Below are 19,211 nucleotides of genomic sequence, written 5' to 3'. Positions count from 1 at the left end.
TAATGTTAGGACTTCAATGATCAAGATTGTCAGTTTACAGCTTTCTGAGTCCAGTAATGCTGAAATAGTGTTTCTGTTCAAATGAAGTGAAATCAAGCCCAAATCTGCTCAAAAGCTTTTCTCTCTATTAGATAAAGCTGTTTCATTCAGTATTCAGTGCAAATCTTGCCAAACTGAAACAAGCTTATGTCTTATGAAGTACAATGTTTTCTGCAATGCTGTAAGACAGTTTTTAATGTGTTAGAAGTTATATGCACAAAAACTTATGTTAGGACTTCAATGATCAAGATTGTCAGTTTACAGCTTTCTGAGTCCAGTAATGCTGAAATAGTGTTTCTGTTCAAATGAAGTGAAATCAAGCCCAAATCTGCTCAAAAGCTTTTCTCTCTATTAGATAAAGCTGTTTCATTCAGTATTCAGTGCAAATCTTGCCAAACTGAAACAAGCTTATGTCTTATGAAGTACAATGTTTTCTGCAATGCTGTAAGACAGTTTTTAATGTGTTAGAAGTTATATGCACAAAAACTTATGTTAGGACTGCAATGATCAAGATTGTCAGTTTACAGCTTTCTGAGTCCAGTAATGTTGAAATAGTGTTTCTGTTCAAATGAAGTGAAATCAAGCCCAAATCTGCTCAAAAGCTTTTCTCTCTATTAGAGAAAGCTGTTTCATTCAATATTCAGTGCAAATCTTGCCAAACTGAAACAAGCTTATGCCTTATGAAGTACAATGTTTTCTGCAATGCTGTAAGACAGTTTTTAATGTGTTAGAAGTTATATGCACAAAAACTTATGTTAGGACTTCAATGATCAAGATTGTCAGTTTACAGCTTTCTGAGTCCAGTAATGCTGAAATAGTGTTTCTGTTGAAATGAAGTGAAATCAAGCCCAAATCTGCTCAAAAGCTTTTCTCTCTATTAGATAAAGCTGTTTCATTCAGTATTCAGTGCAAATCTTGCCAAACTGAAACAAGCTTATGTCTTGTGAAGTACAATGTTTTCTGCAATGCTGTAAGACAGTTTTTAATGTGTTAGAAGTTATATGCACAAAAACTTATGTTAGGACTTCAATGATCAAGATTGTCAGTTTACAGCTTTCTGAGTCCAGTAATGCTGAAATAGTGTTTCTGTTCAAATGAAGTGAAATCAAGCCCAAATCTGCTCAAAAGCTTTTCTCTCTATTAGATAAAGCTGTTTCATTCAGTATTCAGTGCAAATCTTGCCAAACTGAAACAAGCTTATGTCTTATGAAGTACAATGTTTTCTGCAATGCTGTAAGACAGTTTTTAATGTGTTAGAAGTTATATGCACAAAAACTTATGTTAGGACTTCAATGATCAAGATTGTCAGTTTACAGCTTTCTGAGTCCAGTAATGCTGAAATAGTGTTTCTGTTGAAATGAAGTGAAATCAAGCCCAAATCTGCTCAAAATCTTTTCTCTCTATTAGATAAAGCTGTTTCATTCAATATTCAGTGCAAATCTTGCCAAACTGAAACAAGCGTATGCCTTATGAAGTACAATGTTTTCTGCAATGCTGTAAGACAGTTTTTAATGTGTTAGAAGTTATATGCACAAAAACTAATGTTAGGACTGCAATGATCAAGATTGTCAGTTTACAGCTTTCTGAGTCCAGTAATGTTGAAATAGTGTTTCTGTTCAAATGAAGTGAAATCAAGCCCAAATCTGCTCAAAAGCTTTTCTCTCTATTAGATAAAGCTGTTTCATTCAGTATTCAGTGCAAATCTTGCCAAACTGAAACAAGCTTATGTCTTATGAAGTACAATGTTTTCTGCAATGCTGTAAGACAGTTTTTAATGTGTTAGAAGTTATATGCACAAAAACTAATGTTAGGACTTCAATGATCAAGATTGTCAGTTTACAGCTTTCTGAGTCCAGTAATGCTGAAATAGTGTTTCTGTTGAAATGAAGTGAAATCAAGCCCAAATCTGCTCAAAAGCTTTTCTCTCTATTAGATAAAGCTGTTTCATTCAGTATTCAGTGCAAATCTTGCCAAACTGAAACAAGCTTATGTCTTATGAAGTACAATGTTTTCTGCAATGCTGTAAGACAGTTTTTAATGTGTTAGAAGTTATATGCACAAAAACTAATGTTAGGACTTCAATGATCAAGATTGTCAGTTTACAGCTTTCTGAGTCCAGTAATGCTGAAATAGTGTTTCTGTTGAAATGAAGTGAAATCAAGCCCAAATCTGCTCAAAAGCTTTTCTCTCTATTAGATAAAGCTGTTTCATTCAGTATTCAGTGCAAATCTTGCCAAACTGAAACAAGCTTATGTCTTATGAAGTACAATGTTTTCTGCAATGCTGTAAGACAGCTTTTAATGTGTTAGAAGTTATATGCACAAAAACTTATGTTAGGACTTCAATGATCAAGATTGTCAGTTTACAGCTTTCTGAGTCCCGTAATGCTGAAATAGTGTTTCTGTTGAAATGAAGTGAAATCAAGCCCAAATCTGCTCAAAAGCTTTTCTCTCTATTAGAAAAAGCTGTTTCATTCAATATTCAGTGCAAATCTTGCCAAACTGAAACAAGCTTATGCCTTATGAAGTACAATGTTTTCTGCAATGCTGTAAGACAGTTTTTAATGTGTTAGAAGTTATATGCACAAAAACTAATGTTAGGACTTCAATGATCAAGATTGTCAGTTTACAGCTTTCTGAGTCCAGTAATGCTGAAATAGTGTTTCTGTTCAAATGAAGTGAAATCAAGCCCAAATCTGCTCAAAAGCTTTTCTCTCTATTAGATAAAGCTGTTTCATTCAGTATTCAGTGCAAATCTTGCCAAACTGAAACAAGCTTATGTCTTATGAAGTACAATGTTTTCTGCAATGCTGTAAGACAGTTTTTAATGTGTTAGAAGTTATATGCACAAAAACTTATGTTAGGACTTCAATGATCAAGATTGTCAGTTTACAGCTTTCTGAGTCCAGTAATGCTGAAATAGTGTTTCTGTTCAAATGAAGTGAAATCAAGCCCAAATCTGCTCAAAAGCTTTTCTCTCTATTAGATAAAGCTGTTTCATTCAGTATTCAGTGCAAATCTTGCCAAACTGAAACAAGCTTATGTCTTATGAAGTACAATGTTTTCTGCAATGCTGTAAGACAGTTTTTAATGTGTTAGAAGTTATATGCACAAAAACTCATGTTAGAACTGCAATGATCAAGATTGTCAGTTTACAGCTTTCTGAGTCCAGTAATGTTGAAATAGTGTTTCTGTTCAAATGAAGTGAAATCAAGCCCAAATCTGCTCAAAAGCTTTTCTCTCTATTAGAGAAAGCTGTTTCATTCAGTATTCAGTGCAAATCTTGCCAAACTGAAACTTGCTTATGTCTTATGAAATGAAATGTTTTTTGCAATGCTGTAAGACAGTTTTTAATGTGTTAGAAGTTATATGCACAAAAACTTATGTTAGGACTTCAATGATCAAGATTGTCAGTTTACAGCTTTCTGAGTCCAGTAATGCTGAAATAGTGTTTCTGTTGAAATGAAGTGAAATCAAGCCCAAATCTGCTCAAAAGCTTTTCTCTCTATTAGATAAAGCTGTTTCATTCAGTATTCAGTGCAAATCTTGCCAAACTGAAACAAGCTTATGTCTTATGAAGTACAATGTTTTCTGCAATGCTGTAAGACAGGTTTTAATGTGTTAGAAGTTATATGCACAAAAACTTATGTTAGGACTTCAATGATCAAGATTGTCAGTTTACAGCTTTCTGAGTCCAGTAATGCTGAAATAGTGTTTCTGTTGAAATGAAGTGAAATCAAGCCCAAATCTGCTCAAAAGCTTTTCTCTCTATTAGATAAAGCTGTTTCATTCAGTATTCAGTGCAAATCTTGCCAAACTGAAACAAGCTTATGTCTTATGAAGTACAATGTTTTCTGCAATGCTGTAAGACAGTTTTTAATGTGTTAGAAGTTATATGCACAAAAACTTATGTTAGGACTTCAATGATCAAGATTGTCAGTTTACAGCTTTCTGAGTCCAGTAATGCTGAAATAGTGTTTCTGTTGAAATGAAGTGAAATCAAGCCCAAATCTGCTCAAAAGCTTTTCTCTCTATTAGATAAAGCTGTTTCATTCAGTATTCAGTGCAAATCTTGCCAAACTGAAACAAGCTTATGTCTTATGAAGTACAATGTTTTCTGCAATGCTGTAAGACAGTTTTTAATGTGTTAGAAGTTATATGCACAAAAACTAATGTTAGGACTTCAATGATCAAGATTGTCAGTTTACAGCTTTCTGAGTCCAGTAATGCTGAAATAGTGTTTCTGTTGAAATGAAGTGAAATCAAGCCCAAATCTGCTCAAAAGCTTTTCTCTCTATTAGATAAAGCTGTTTCATTCAGTATTCAGTGCAAATCTTGCCAAACTGAAACAAGCTTATGTCTTATGAAGTACAATGTTTTCTGCAATGCTGTAAGACAGCTTTTAATGTGTTAGAAGTTATATGCACAAAAACTTATGTTAGGACTTCAATGATCAAGATTGTCAGTTTACAGCTTTCTGAGTCCAGTAATGCTGAAATAGTGTTTCTGTTGAAATGAAGTGAAATCAAGCCCAAATCTGCTCAAAAGCTTTTCTCTCTATTAGATAAAGCTGTTTCATTCAGTATTCAGTGCAAATCTTGCCAAACTGAAACAAGCTTATGTCTTATGAAGTACAATGTTTTCTGCAATGCTGTAAGACAGTTTTTAATGTGTTAGAAGTTATATGCACAAAAACTTATGTTAGGACTTCAATGATCAAGATTGTCAGTTTACAGCTTTCTGAGTCCAGTAATGCTGAAATAGTGTTTCTGTTCAAATGAAGTGAAATCAAGCCCAAATCTGCTCAAAAGCTTTTCTCTCTATTAGATAAAGCTGTTTCATTCAGTATTCAGTGCAAATCTTGCCAAACTGAAACAAGCTTATGTCTTATGAAGTACAATGTTTTCTGCAATGCTGTAAGACAGTTTTTAATGTGTTAGAAGTTATATGCACAAAAACTCATGTTAGGACTGCAATGATCAAGATTGTCAGTTTACAGCTTTCTGAGTCCAGTAATGTTGAAATAGTGTTTCTGTTCAAATGAAGTGAAATCAAGCCCAAATCTGCTCAAAAGCTTTTCTCTCTATTAGAGAAAGCTGTTTCATTCAGTATTCAGTGCAAATCTTGCCAAACTGAAACTTGCTTATGTCTTATGAAATGAAATGTTTTTTGCAATGCTGTAAGACAGTTTTTAATGTGTTAGAAGTTATATACACAAAAAGTAATGTTAGACCCTCAATGATCAAGATTGTCAGTTTACAGCTTTCTGAGTCCAGTAATGCTGAAATAGTGTTTCTGTTCAAATGAAGTGAAATCAAGCCCAAATCTGCTCAAAAGCTTTTCTCTCTATTAGATAAAGCTGTTTCATTCAGTATTCAGTGCAAATCTTGCCAAACTGAAACAAGCTTATGTCTTATGAAGTACAATGTTTTCTGCAATGCTGTAAGACAGGTTTTAATGTGTTAGAAGTTATATGCACAAAAACTAATGTTAGGACTTCAATGATCAAGATTGTCAGTTTACAGCTTTCTAAGTCCAGTAATGTTGAAATAGTGTTTCTGTTCAAATGAAGTGAAATCAAGCCCAAATCTGCTCAAAAGCTTTTCTCTCTATTAGATAAAGCTGTTTCATTCAGTATTCAGTGCAAATCTTGCCAAACTGAAACAAGCTTATGTCTTATGAAGTACAATGTTTTCTGCAATGCTGTAAGACAGTTTTTAATGTGTTAGAAGTTATATGCACAAAAACTTATGTTAGGACTTCAATGATCAAGATTGTCAGTTTACAGCTTTCTGAGTCCAGTAATGCTGAAATAGTGTTTCTGTTGAAATGAAGTGAAATCAAGCCCAAATCTGCTCAAAAGCTTTTCTCTCTATTAGATAAAGCTGTTTCATTCAGTATTCAGTGCAAATCTTGCCAAACTGAAACAAGCTTATGTCTTATGAAGTACAATGTTTTCTGCAATGCTGTAAGACAGTTTTTAATGTGTTAGAAGTTATATGCACAAAAACTAATGTTAGGACTTCAATGATCAAGATTGTCAGTTTACAGCTTTCTGAGTCCAGTAATGCTGAAATAGTGTTTCTGTTGAAATGAAGTGAAATCAAGCCCAAATCTGCTCAAAAGCTTTTCTCTCTATTAGATAAAGCTGTTTCATTCAGTATTCAGTGCAAATCTTGCCAAACTGAAACAAGCTTATGTCTTATGAAGTACAATGTTTTCTGCAATGCTGTAAGACAGTTTTTAATGTGTTAGAAGTTATATGCACAAAAACTTATGTTAGGACTTCAATGATCAAGATTGTCAGTTTACAGCTTTCTGAGTCCAGTAATGCTGAAATAGTGTTTCTGTTGAAATGAAGTGAAATCAAGCCCAAATCTGCTCAAAAGCTTTTCTCTCTATTAGATAAAGCTGTTTCATTCAGTATTCAGTGCAAATCTTGCCAAACTGAAACAAGCTTATGTCTTATGAAGTACAATGTTTTCTGCAATGCTGTAAGACAGTTTTTAATGTGTTAGAAGTTATATGCACAAAAACTAATGTTAGGACTTCAATGATCAAGATTGTCAGTTTACAGCTTTCTGAGTCCAGTAATGCTGAAATAGTGTTTCTGTTGAAATGAAGTGAAATCAAGCCCAAATCTGCTCAAAAGCTTTTCTCTCTATTAGATAAAGCTGTTTCATTCAGTATTCAGTGCAAATCTTGCCAAACTGAAACAAGCTTATGTCTTATGAAGTACAATGTTTTCTGCAATGCTGTAAGACAGCTTTTAATGTGTTAGAAGTTATATGCACAAAAACTTATGTTAGGACTTCAATGATCAAGATTGTCAGTTTACAGCTTTCTGAGTCCAGTAATGCTGAAATAGTGTTTCTGTTGAAATGAAGTGAAATCAAGCCCAAATCTGCTCAAAAGCTTTTCTCTCTATTAGAAAAAGCTGTTTCATTCAATATTCAGTGCAAATCTTGCCAAACTGAAACAAGCTTATGCCTTATGAAGTACAATGTTTTCTGCAATGCTGTAAGACAGTTTTTAATGTGTTAGAAGTTATATGCACAAAAACTAATGTTAGGACTTCAATGATCAAGATTGTCAGTTTACAGCTTTCTGAGTCCAGTAATGCTGAAAAAGTGTTTCTGTTCAAATGAAGTGAAATCAAGCCCAAATCTGCTCAAAAGCTTTTCTCTCTATTAGATAAAGCTGTTTCATTCAGTATTCAGTGCAAATCTTGCCAAACTGAAACAAGCTTATGTCTTATGAAGTACAATGTTTTCTGCAATGCTGTAAGACAGTTTTTAATGTGTTAGAAGTTATATGCACAAAAACTCATGTTAGGACTGCAATTATCAAGATTGTCAGTTTACAGCTTTCTGAGTCCAGTAATGTTGAAATAGTGTTTCTGTTCAAATGAAGTGAAATCAAGCCCAAATCTGCTCAAAAGCTTTTCTCTCTATTAGAGAAAGCTGTTTCATTCAGTATTCAGTGCAAATCTTGCCAAACTGAAACTTGCTTATGTCTTATGAAATGAAATGTTTTTTGCAATGCTGTAAGACAGTTTTTAATGTGTTAGAAGTTATATACACAAAAAGTAATGTTAGAACCTCAATGATCAAGATTGTCAGTTTACAGCTTTCTGAGTCCAGTAATGTTGAAATAGTGTTTCTGTTGAAATGAAGTGAAATCAAGCCCAAATCTGCTCAAAAGCTTTTCTCTCTATTAGAGAAAGCTGTTTCATTCAGTATTCAGTGCAAATCTTGCCAAACTGAAACAAGCTTATGTCTTATGAAGTTCAATGTTTTCTGCAATGCTGTAAGACAGTTTTTAATGTGTTAGAAGTTATATGCACAAAAACTAATGTTAGGACTTCAATGATCAAGATTGTCAGTTTACAGCTTTCTGAGTCCAGTAATGCTGAAATAGTGTTTCTGTTGAAATGAAGTGAAATCAAGCCCAAATCTGCTCAAAAGCTTTTCTCTCTATTAGATAAAGCTGTTTCATTCAGTATTCAGTGCAAATCTTGCCAAACTGAAACAAGCTTATGTCTTATGAAGTACAATGTTTTCTGCAATGCTGTAAGACAGTTTTTAATGTGTTAGAAGTTATATGCACAAAAACTTATGTTAGGACTTCAATGATCAAGATTGTCAGTTTACAGCTTTCTGAGTCCAGTAATGCTGAAATAGTGTTTCTGTTGAAATGAAGTGAAATCAAGCCCAAATCTGCTCAAAAGCTTTTCTCTCTATTAGATAAAGCTGTTTCATTCAGTATTCAGTGCAAATCTTGCCAAACTGAAACAAGCTTATGTCTTATGAAGTACAATGTTTTCTGCAATGCTGTAAGACAGTTTTTAATGTGTTAGAAGTTATATGCACAAAAACTAATGTTAGGACTTCAATGATCAAGATTGTCAGTTTACAGCTTTCTGAGTCCAGTAATGCTGAAATAGTGTTTCTGTTGAAATGAAGTGAAATCAAGCCCAAATCTGCTCAAAAGCTTTTCTCTCTATTAGATAAAGCTGTTTCATTCAGTATTCAGTGCAAATCTTGCCAAACTGAAACAAGCTTATGCCTTATGAAGTACAATGTTTTCTGCAATGCTGTAAGACAGTTTTTAATGTGTTTGAAGTTATATGCACAAAAACTAATGTTAGGACTTCAATGATCAAGATTGTCAGTTTACAGATTTCTGAGTCCATTAATGCTGAAATAGTGTTTCTGTTCAAATGAAGTGAAATCAAGCCCAAATCTGCTCAAAAGCTTTTCTCTCTAATAGAGAAAGCTGTTTCATTCAGTATTCAGTGCAAATCTTGCCAAACTGAAACAAGCTTATGCCTTATGAAGTACAATGTTTTCTGCAATGCTGTAAGACAGTTTTTAATGTGTTAGAAGTTATATGCACAAAAACTAATGTTAGGACTTCAATGATCAAGATTGTCAGTTTACAGCTTTCTGAGTCCAGTAATGCTGAAATAGTGTTTCTGTTGAAATGAAGTGAAATCAAGCCCAAATCTGCTCAAAAGCTTTTCTCTCTATTAGATAAAGCTGTTTCATTCAGTATTCAGTGCAAATCTTGCCAAACTGAAACATGCTTATGTCTTATGAAATAAAATGTTTTCTGCAATGCTGTAAGACAGTTTTTAATGTGTTAGAAGTTATATACACAAAAACTAATGTAAGGACTTCAATGATCAAGATTGTCAGTTTACAGCTTTCTGAGTCCAGTAATGCTGAAATAGTGTTTCTGTTGAAATGAAGTGAAATCAAGCCCAAATCTGCTCAAAAGCTTTTCTCTCTATTAGATAAAGCTGTTTCATTCAGTATTCAGTGCAAATCTTGCCAAACTGAAACAAGCTTATGCCTTATGAAGTACAATGTTTTCTGCAATGCTGTAAGACAGTTTTTAATGTGTTAGAAGTTATATGCACAAAAACTAATGTTAGGACTTCAATGATCAAGATTGTCAGTTTACAGCTTTCTGAGTCCAGTAATGCTGAAATAGTGTTTCTGTTCAAATGAAGTGAAATCAAGCCCAAATCTGCTCAAAAGCTTTTCTCTCTATTAGAGAAAGCTGTTTCATTCAGTATTCAGTGCAAATCTTGCCAAACTGAAACAAGCTTATGTCTTATGAAGTACAATGTTTTCTGCAATGCTGTAAGACAGCTTTTAATGTGTTAGAAGTTATATGCACAAAAACTTATGTTAGGACTTCAATGATCAAGATTGTCAGTTTACAGCTTTCTGAGTCCAGTAATGCTGAAATAGTGTTTCTGTTGAAATGAAGTGAAATCAAGCCCAAATCTGCTCAAAAGCTTTTCTCTCTATTAGAAAAATTCGTTTCATTCAATATTCAGTGCAAATCTTGCCAAACTGAAACAAGCTTATGCCTTATGAAGTACAATGTTTTCTGCAATGCTGTAAGACAGTTTTTAATGTGTTAGAAGTTATATGCACAAAAACTAATGTTAGGACTTCAATGATCAAGATTGTCAGTTTACAGCTTTCTGAGTCCAGTAATGCTGAAATAGTGTTTCTGTTGAAATGAAGTGAAATCAAGCCCAAATCTGCTCAAAAGCTTTTCTCTCTATTAGATAAAGCTGTTTCATTCAATATTCAGTGCAAATCTTGCCAAACTGAAACAAGCTTATGTCTTATGAAGTACAATGTTTTCTGCAATGCTGTAAGACAGTTTTTAATGTGTTAGAAGTTATATGCACAAAAACTAATGTTAGGACTTCAATGATCAAGATTGTCAGTTTACAGCTTTCTGAGTCCAGTAATGCTGAAATAGTGTTTCTGTTCAAATGAAGTGAAATCAAGCCCAAATCTGCTCAAAAGCTTTTCTCTCTATTAGATAAAGCTGTTTCATTCAGTATTCAGTGCAAATCTTGCCAAACTGAAACAAGCTTATGTCTTATGAAGTACAATGTTTTCTGCAATGCTGTAAGACAGTTTTTAATGTGTTAGAAGTTATATGCACAAAAACTTATGTTAGGACTTCAATGATCAAGATTGTCAGTTTACAGCTTTCTGAGTCCAGTAATGCTGAAATAGTGTTTCTGTTGAAATGAAGTGAAATCAAGCCCAAATCTGCTCAAAAGCTTTTCTCTCTATTAGAGAAAGCTGTTTCATTCAGTATTCAGTGCACAAATCTTGCCAAACTGAAACATGCTTATGTCTTATGAAATAAAATGTTTTCTGCAATGCTGTAAGACAGTTTTTAATGTGTTAGAAGTTATATACACAAAAACTAATGTTAGGACTGCAATGATCAAGATTGTCAGTTTACAGCTTTCTGAGTCCAGTAATGTTGAAATAGTGTTTCTGTTCAAATGAAGTGAAATCAAGCCCAAATCTGCTCAAAAGCTTTTCTCTCTATTAGAGAAAGCTGTTTCATTCAATATTCAGTGCAAATCTTGCCAAACTGAAACAAGCGTATGCCTTATGAAGTACAATGTTTTCTGCAATGCTGTAAGACAGTTTTTAATGTGTTAGAAGTTATATGCACAAAAACTAATGTTAGGACTGCAATGATCAAGATTGTCAGTTTACAGCTTTCTGAGTCCAGTAATGCTGAAATAGTGTTTCTGTTCAAATGAAGTGAAATCAAGCCCAAATCTGCTCAAAAGCTTTTCTCTCTATTAGAGAAAGCTGTTTCATTCAATATTCAGTGCAAATCTTGCCAAACTGAAACAAGCGTATGCCTTATGAAGTACAATGTTTTCTGCAATGCTGTAAGACAGTTTTTAATGTGTTAGAAGTTATATGCACAAAAACTAATGTTAGGACTGCAATGATCAAGATTGTCAGTTTACAGCTTTCTAAGTCCAGTAATGTTGAAATAGTGTTTCTGTTCAAATGAAGTGAAATCAAGCCCAAATCTGCTCAAAAGCTTTTCTCTCTATTAGATAAAGCTGTTTCATTCAGTATTCAGTGCAAATCTTGCCAAACTGAAACAAGCTTATGTCTTATGAAGTACAATGTTTTCTGCAATGCTGTAAGACAGTTTTTAATGTGTTAGAAGTTATATGCACAAAAACTTATGTTAGGACTTCAATGATCAAGATTGTCAGTTTACAGCTTTCTGAGTCCAGTAATGCTGAAATAGTGTTTCTGTTCAAATGAAGTGAAATCAAGCCCAAATCTGCTCAAAAGCTTTTCTCTCTATTAGAGAAAGCTGTTTCATTCAGTATTCAGTGCAAATCTTGCCAAACTGAAACAAGCTTATGTCTTATGAAGTACAATGTTTTCTGCAATGTTGTAAGACAGCTTTTAATGTGTTAGAAGTTATATGCACAAAAACTTATGTTAGGACTTCAATGATCAAGATTGTCAGTTTACAGCTTTCTGAGTCCAGTAATGCTGAAATAGTGTTTCTGTTGAAATGAAGTGAAATCAAGCCCAAATCTGCTCAAAAGCTTTTCTCTCTATTAGAAAAAGCTGTTTCATTCAATATTCAGTGCAAATCTTGCCAAACTGAAACAAGCTTATGCCTTATGAAGTACAATGTTTTCTGCAATGCTGTAAGACAGTTTTTAATGTGTTAGAAGTTATATGCACAAAAACTAATGTTAGGACTTCAATGATCAAGATTGTCAGTTTACAGCTTTCTGAGTCCAGTAATGCTGAAATAGTGTTTCTGTTGAAATGAAGTGAAATCAAGCCCAAGTCTGCTCAAAAGCTTTTCTCTCTATTAGATAAAGCTGTTTCATTCAGTATTCAGTGCAAATCTTGCCAAACTGAAACAAGCTTATGTCTTATGAAGTACAATGTTTTCTGCAATGCTGTAAGACAGTTTTTAATGTGTTAGAAGTTATATGCACAAAAACTAATGTTAGGACTGCAATGATCAAGATTGTCAGTTTACAGCTTTCTGAGTCCAGTAATGTTGAAATAGTGTTTCTGTTCAAATGAAGTGAAATCAAGCCCAAATCTGCTCAAAAGCTTTTCTCTCTATTAGAGAAAGCTGTTTCATTCAATATTCAGTGCAAATCTTGCCAAACTGAAACAAGCTTATGCCTTATGAAGTACAATGTTTTCTGCAATGCTGTAAGACAGTTTTTAATGTGTTAGAAGTTATATGCACAAAAACTTATGTTAGGACTTCAATGATCAAGATTGTCAGTTTACAGCTTTCTGAGTCCAGTAATGCTGAAATAGTGTTTCTGTTGAAATGAAGTGAAATCAAGCCCAAATCTGCTCAAAAGCTTTTCTCTCTATTAGATAAAGCTGTTTCATTCAATATTCAGTGCAAATCTTGCCAAACTGAAACAAGCTTATGTCTTATGAAGTACAATGTTTTCTGCAATGCTGTAAGACAGTTTTTAATGTGTTAGAAGTTATATGCACTAAAACTAATGTTAGGACTTCAATGATCAAGATTGTCAGTTTACAGCTTTCTGAGTCCAGTAATGCTGAAATAGTGTTTCTGTTCAAATGAAGTGAAATCAAGCCCAAATCTGCTCAAAAGCTTTTCTCTCTATTAGATAAAGCTGTTTCATTCAGTATTCAGTGCAAATCTTGCCAAACTGAAACAAGCTTATGTCTTATGAAGTACAATGTTTTCTGCAATGCTGTAAGACAGTTTTTAATGTGTTAGAAGTTATATGCACAAAAACTTATGTTAGGACTTCAATGATCAAGATTGTCAGTTTACAGCTTTCTGAGTCCAGTAATGCTGAAATAGTGTTTCTATTGAAATGAAGTGAAATCAAGCCCAAATCTGCTCAAAAGCTTTTCTCTCTATTAGATAAAGCTGTTTCATTCAGTATTCAGTGCAAATCTTGCCAAACTGAAACAAGCTTATGTCTTATGAAGTACAATGTTTTCTGCAATGCTGTAAGACAGTTTTTAATGTGTTAGAAGTTATATACACAAAAACTAATGTTAGGACTGCAATGATCAAGATTGTCAGTTTACAGCTTTCTGAGTCCAGTAATGTTGAAATAGTGTTTCTGTTCAAATGAAGTGAAATCAAGCCCAAATCTGCTCAAAAGCTTTTCTCTCTATTAGAGAAAGCTGTTTCATTCAATATTCAGTGCAAATCTTGCCAAACTGAAACAAGCGTATGCCTTATGAAGTACAATGTTTTCTGCAATGCTGTAAGACAGTTTTTAATGTGTTAGAAGTTATATGCACAAAAACTAATGTTAGGACTGCAATGATCAAGATTGTCAGTTTACAGCTTTCTAAGTCCAGTAATGTTGAAATAGTGTTTCTGTTCAAATGAAGTGAAATCAAGCCCAAATCTGCTCAAAAGCTTTTCTCTCTATTAGATAAAGCTGTTTCATTCAGTATTCAGTGCAAATCTTGCCAAACTGAAACAAGCTTATGTCTTATGAAGTACAATGTTTTCTGCAATGCTGTAAGACAGTTTTTAATGTGTTAGAAGTTATATGCACAAAAACTTATGTTAGGACTTCAATGATCAAGATTGTCAGTTTACAGCTTTCTGAGTCCAGTAATGCTGAAATAGTGTTTCTGTTGAAATGAAGTGAAATCAAGCCCAAATCTGCTCAAAAGCTTTTCTCTCTATTAGATAAAGCTGTTTCATTCAGTATTCAGTGCAAATCTTGCCAAACTGAAACAAGCTTATGTCTTATGAAGTACAATGTTTTCTGCAATGCTGTAAGACAGTTTTTAATGTGTTAGAAGTTATATGCACAAAAACTAATGTTAGGACTTCAATGATCAAGATTGTCAGTTTACAGCTTTCTGAGTCCAGTAATGCTGAAATAGTGTTTCTGTTGAAATGAAGTGAAATCAAGCCCAAATCTGCTCAAAAGCTTTTCTCTCTATTAGATAAAGCTGTTTCATTCAGTATTCAGTGCAAATCTTGCCAAACTGAAACAAGCTTATGTCTTATGAAGTACAATGTTTTCTGCAATGCTGTAAGACAGTTTTTAATGTGTTAGAAGTTATATGCACAAAAACTTATGTTAGGACTTCAATGATCAAGATTGTCAGTTTACAGCTTTCTGAGTCCAGTAATGCTGAAATAGTGTTTCTGTTGAAATGAAGTGAAATCAAGCCCAAATCTGCTCAAAAGCTTTTCTCTCTATTAGATAAAGCTGTTTCATTCAGTATTCAGTGCAAATCTTGCCAAACTGAAACAAGCTTATGTCTTATGAAGTACAATGTTTTCTGCAATGCTGTAAGACAGTTTTTAATGTGTTAGAAGTTATATGCACAAAAACTAATGTTAGGACTTCAATGATCAAGATTGTCAGTTTACAGCTTTCTGAGTCCAGTAATGCTGAAATAGTGTTTCTGTTGAAATGAAGTGAAATCAAGCCCAAATCTGCTCAAAAGCTTTTCTCTCTATTAGATAAAGCTGTTTCATTCAGTATTCAGTGCAAATCTTGCCAAACTGAAACAAGCTTATGTCTTATGAAGTACAATGTTTTCTGCAATGCTGTAAGACAGTTTTTAATGTGTTAGAAGTTATATGCACAAAAACTAATGTTAGGACTTCAATGATCAAGATTGTCAGTTTACAGCTTTCTGAGTCCAGTAATGCTGAAATAGTGTTTCTGTTGAAATGAAGTGAAATCAAGCCCAAATCTGCTCAAAAGCTTTTCTCTCTATTAGATAAAGCTGTTTCATTCAGTATTCAGTGCAAATCTTGCCAAACTGAAACAAGCTTATGTCTTATGAAGTACAATGTTTTCTGCAATGCTGTAAGACAGCTTTTAATGTGTTAGAAGTTATATGCACAAAAACTTATGTTAGGACTTCAATGATCAAGATTGTCAGTTTACAGCTTTCTGAGTCCAGTAATGCTGAAATAGTGTTTCTGTTGAAATGAAGTGAAATCAAGCCCAAATCTGCTCAAAAGCTTTTCTCTCTATTAGAAAAAGCTGTTTCATTCAATATTCAGTGCAAATCTTGCCAAACTGAAACAAGCTTATGCCTTATGAAGTACAATGTTTTCTGCAATGCTGTAAGACAGTTTTTAATGTGTTAGAAGTTATATGCACAAAAACTAATGTTAGGACTTCAATGATCAAGATTGTCAGTTTACAGCTTTCTGAGTCCAGTAATGCTGAAATAGTGTTTCTGTTCAAATGAAGTGAAATCAAGCCCAAATCTGCTCAAAAGCTTTTCTCTCTATTAGATAAAGCTGTTTCATTCAGTATTCAGTGCAAATCTTGCCAAACTGAAACAAGCTTATGTCTTATGAAGTACAATGTTTTCTGCAATGCTGTAAGACAGTTTTTAATGTGTTAGAAGTTATATGCACAAAAACTTATGTTAGGACTTCAATGATCAAGATTGTCAGTTTACAGCTTTCTGAGTCCAGTAATGCTGAAATAGTGTTTCTGTTCAAATGAAGTGAAATCAAGCCCAAATCTGCTCAAAAGCTTTTCTCTCTATTAGATAAAGCTGTTTCATTCAGTATTCAGTGCAAATCTTGCCAAACTGAAACAAGCTTATGTCTTATGAAGTACAATGTTTTCTGCAATGCTGTAAGACAGTTTTTAATGTGTTAGAAGTTATATGCACAAAAACTAATGTTAGGACTTCAATGATCAAGATTGTCAGTTTACAGCTTTCTGAGTCCAGTAATGCTGAAATAGTGTTTCTGTTGAAATGAAGTGAAATCAAGCCCAAATCTGCTCAAAAGCTTTTCTCTCTATTAGATAAAGCTGTTTCATTCAGTATTCAGTGCAAATCTTGCCAAACTGAAACAAGCTTATGTCTTATGAAGTACAATGTTTTCTGCAATGCTGTAAGACAGGTTTTAATGTGTTAGAAGTTATATGCACAAAAACTTATGTTAGGACTTCAATGATCAAGATTGTCAGTTTACAGCTTTCTGAGTCCAGTAATGCTGAAATAGTGTTTCTGTTGAAATGAAGTGAAATCAAGCCCAAATCTGCTCAAAAGCTTTTCTCTCTATTAGATAAAGCTGTTTCATTCAGTATTCAGTGCAAATCTTGCCAAACTGAAACAAGCTTATGCCTTATGAAGTACAATGTTTTCTGCAATGCTGTAAGACAGTTTTTAATGTGTTAGAAGTTATATGCACAAAAACTAATGTTAGGACTTCAATGATCAAGATTGTCAGTTTACAGATTTCTGAGTCCATTAATGCTGAAATAGTGTTTCTGTTCAAATGAAGTGAAATCAAGCCCAAATCTGCTCAAAAGCTTTTCTCTCTAATAGAGAAAGCTGTTTCATTCAGTATTCAGTGCAAATCTTGCCAAACTGAAACAAGCTTATGCCTTATGAAGTACAATGTTTTCTGCAATGCTGTAAGACAGTTTTTAATGTGTTAGAAGTTATATGCACAAAAACTAATGTTAGGACTTCAATGATCAAGATTGTCAGTTTACAGCTTTCTGAGTCCAGTAATGCTGAAATAGTGTTTCTGTTGAAATGAAGTGAAATCAAGCCCAAATCTGCTCAAAAGCTTTTCTCTCTATTAGATAAAGCTGTTTCATTCAGTATTCAGTGCAAATCTTGCCAAACTGAAACATGCTTATGTCTTATGAAGTACAATGTTTTCTGCAATGCTGTAAGACAGTTTTTAATGTGTTAGAAGTTATATGTACAAAAACTAATGTTAGGACTTCAATGATCAAGATTGTCAGTTTACAGCTTTCTGAGTCCAGTAATGCTGAAATAGTGTTTCTGTTCAAATGAAGTGAAATCAAGCCCAAATCTGCTCAAAAGCTTTTCTCTCTAATAGAGAAAGCTGTTTCATTCAGTATTCAGTGCAAATCTTGCCAAACTGAAACAAGCTTATGCCTTATGAAGTACAATGCTTTCTGCAATGCTGTAAGACAGTTTTTAATGTGTTAGAAGTTATATGCACAAAAACTAATGTTAGGACTTCAATGATCAAGATTGTCAGTTTACAGCTTTCTGAGTCCAGTAATGCTGAAATAGTGTTTCTGTTCAAATGAAGTGAAATCAAGCCCAAATCTGCTCAAAAGCTTTTCTCTCTATTAGAGAAAGCTGTTTCATTCAGTATTCAGTGCAAATCTTGCCAAACTGAAACAAGCTTATGTCTTATGAAGTACAATGTTTTCTGCAATGCTGTAAGACAGTTTTTAATGTGTTAGAAGTTATATGCACAAAAACTTATGTTAGGACTTCAATGATCAAGATTGTCAGTTTACAGCTTTCTGAGTCCAGTAATGCTGAAATAGTGTTTCTGTTGAAATGAAGTGAAATCAAGCCCAAATCTGCTCAAAAGCTTTTCTCTCTATTAGATAAAGCTGTTTCATTCAGTATTCAGTGCAAATCTTGCCAAACTGAAACAAGCTTATGTCTTATGAAGTACAATGTTTTCTGCAATGCTGTAAGACAGTTTTTAATGTGTTAGAAGTTATATGCACAAAAACTAATGTTAGGACTTCAATGATCAAGATTGTCAGTTTACAGCTTTCTGAGTCCAGTAATGCTGAAATAGTGTTTCTGTTGAAATGAAGTGAAATCAAGCCCAAATCTGCTCAAAAGCTTTTCTCTCTATTAGATAAAGCTGTTTCATTCAGTATTCAGTGCAAATCTTGCCAAACTGAAACAAGCTTATGTCTTATGAAGTACAATGTTTTCTGCAATGCTGTAAGACAGTTTTTAATGTGTTAGAAGTTATATGCACAAAAACTTATGTTAGGACTTCAATGATCAAGATTGTCAGTTTACAGCTTTCTGAGACCAGTAATGCTGAAATAGTGTTTCTGTTGAAATGAAGTGAAATCAAGCCCAAATCTGCTCAAAAGCTTTTCTCTCTATTAGATAAAGCTGTTTCATTCAGTATTCAGTGCAAATCTTGCCAAACTGAAACAAGCTTATGTCTTATGAAGTACAATGTTTTCTGCAATGCTGTAAGACAGTTTTTAATGTGTTAGAAGTTATATGCACAAAAACTAATGTTAGGACTTCAATGATCAAGATTGTCAGTTTACAGCTTTCTGAGTCCAGTAATGCTGAAATAGTGTTTCTGTTGAAATGAAGTGAAATCAAGCCCAAATCTGCTCAAAAGCTTTTCTCTCTATTAGATAAAGCTGTTTCATTCAGTATTCAGTGCAAATCTTGCCAAACTGAAACAAGCTTATGTCTTATGAAGTACAATGTTTTCTGCAATGCTGTAAGACAGCTTTTAATGTGTTAGAAGTTATATGCACAAAAACTTATGTTAGGACTTCAATGATCAAGATTGTCAGTTTACAGCTTTCTGAGTCCAGTAATGCTGAAATAGTGTTTCTGTTGAAATGAAGTGAAATCAAGCCCAAATCTGCTCAAAAGCTTTTCTCTCTATTAGAAAAAGCTGTTTCATTCAATATTCAGTGCAAATCTTGCCAAACTGAAACAAGCTTATGCCTTATGAAGTACAATGTTTTCTGCAATGCTGTAAGACAGTTTTTAATGTGTTAGAAGTTATATGCACAAAAACTAATGTTAGGACTTCAATGATCAAGATTGTCAGTTTACAGCTTTCTGAGTCCAGTAATGCTGAAATAGTGTTTCTGTTCAAATGAAGTGAAATCAAGCCCAAATCTGCTCAAAAGCTTTTCTCTCTATTAGATAAAGCTGTTTCATTCAGTATTCAGTGCAAATCTTGCCAAACTGAAACAAGCTTATGTCTTATGAAGTACAATGTTTTCTGCAATGCTGTAAGACAGTTTTTAATGTGTTAGAAGTTATATGCACAAAAACTTATGTTAGG

This window comes from Carassius gibelio, chromosome A22 (assembly GCF_023724105.1).
Source record: "Carassius gibelio isolate Cgi1373 ecotype wild population from Czech Republic chromosome A22, carGib1.2-hapl.c, whole genome shotgun sequence".
In the NCBI taxonomy this organism is placed as follows: Eukaryota; Metazoa; Chordata; class Actinopteri; order Cypriniformes; family Cyprinidae; genus Carassius; species Carassius gibelio.
Note: the sequence above shows the minus strand (reverse complement) of the source record.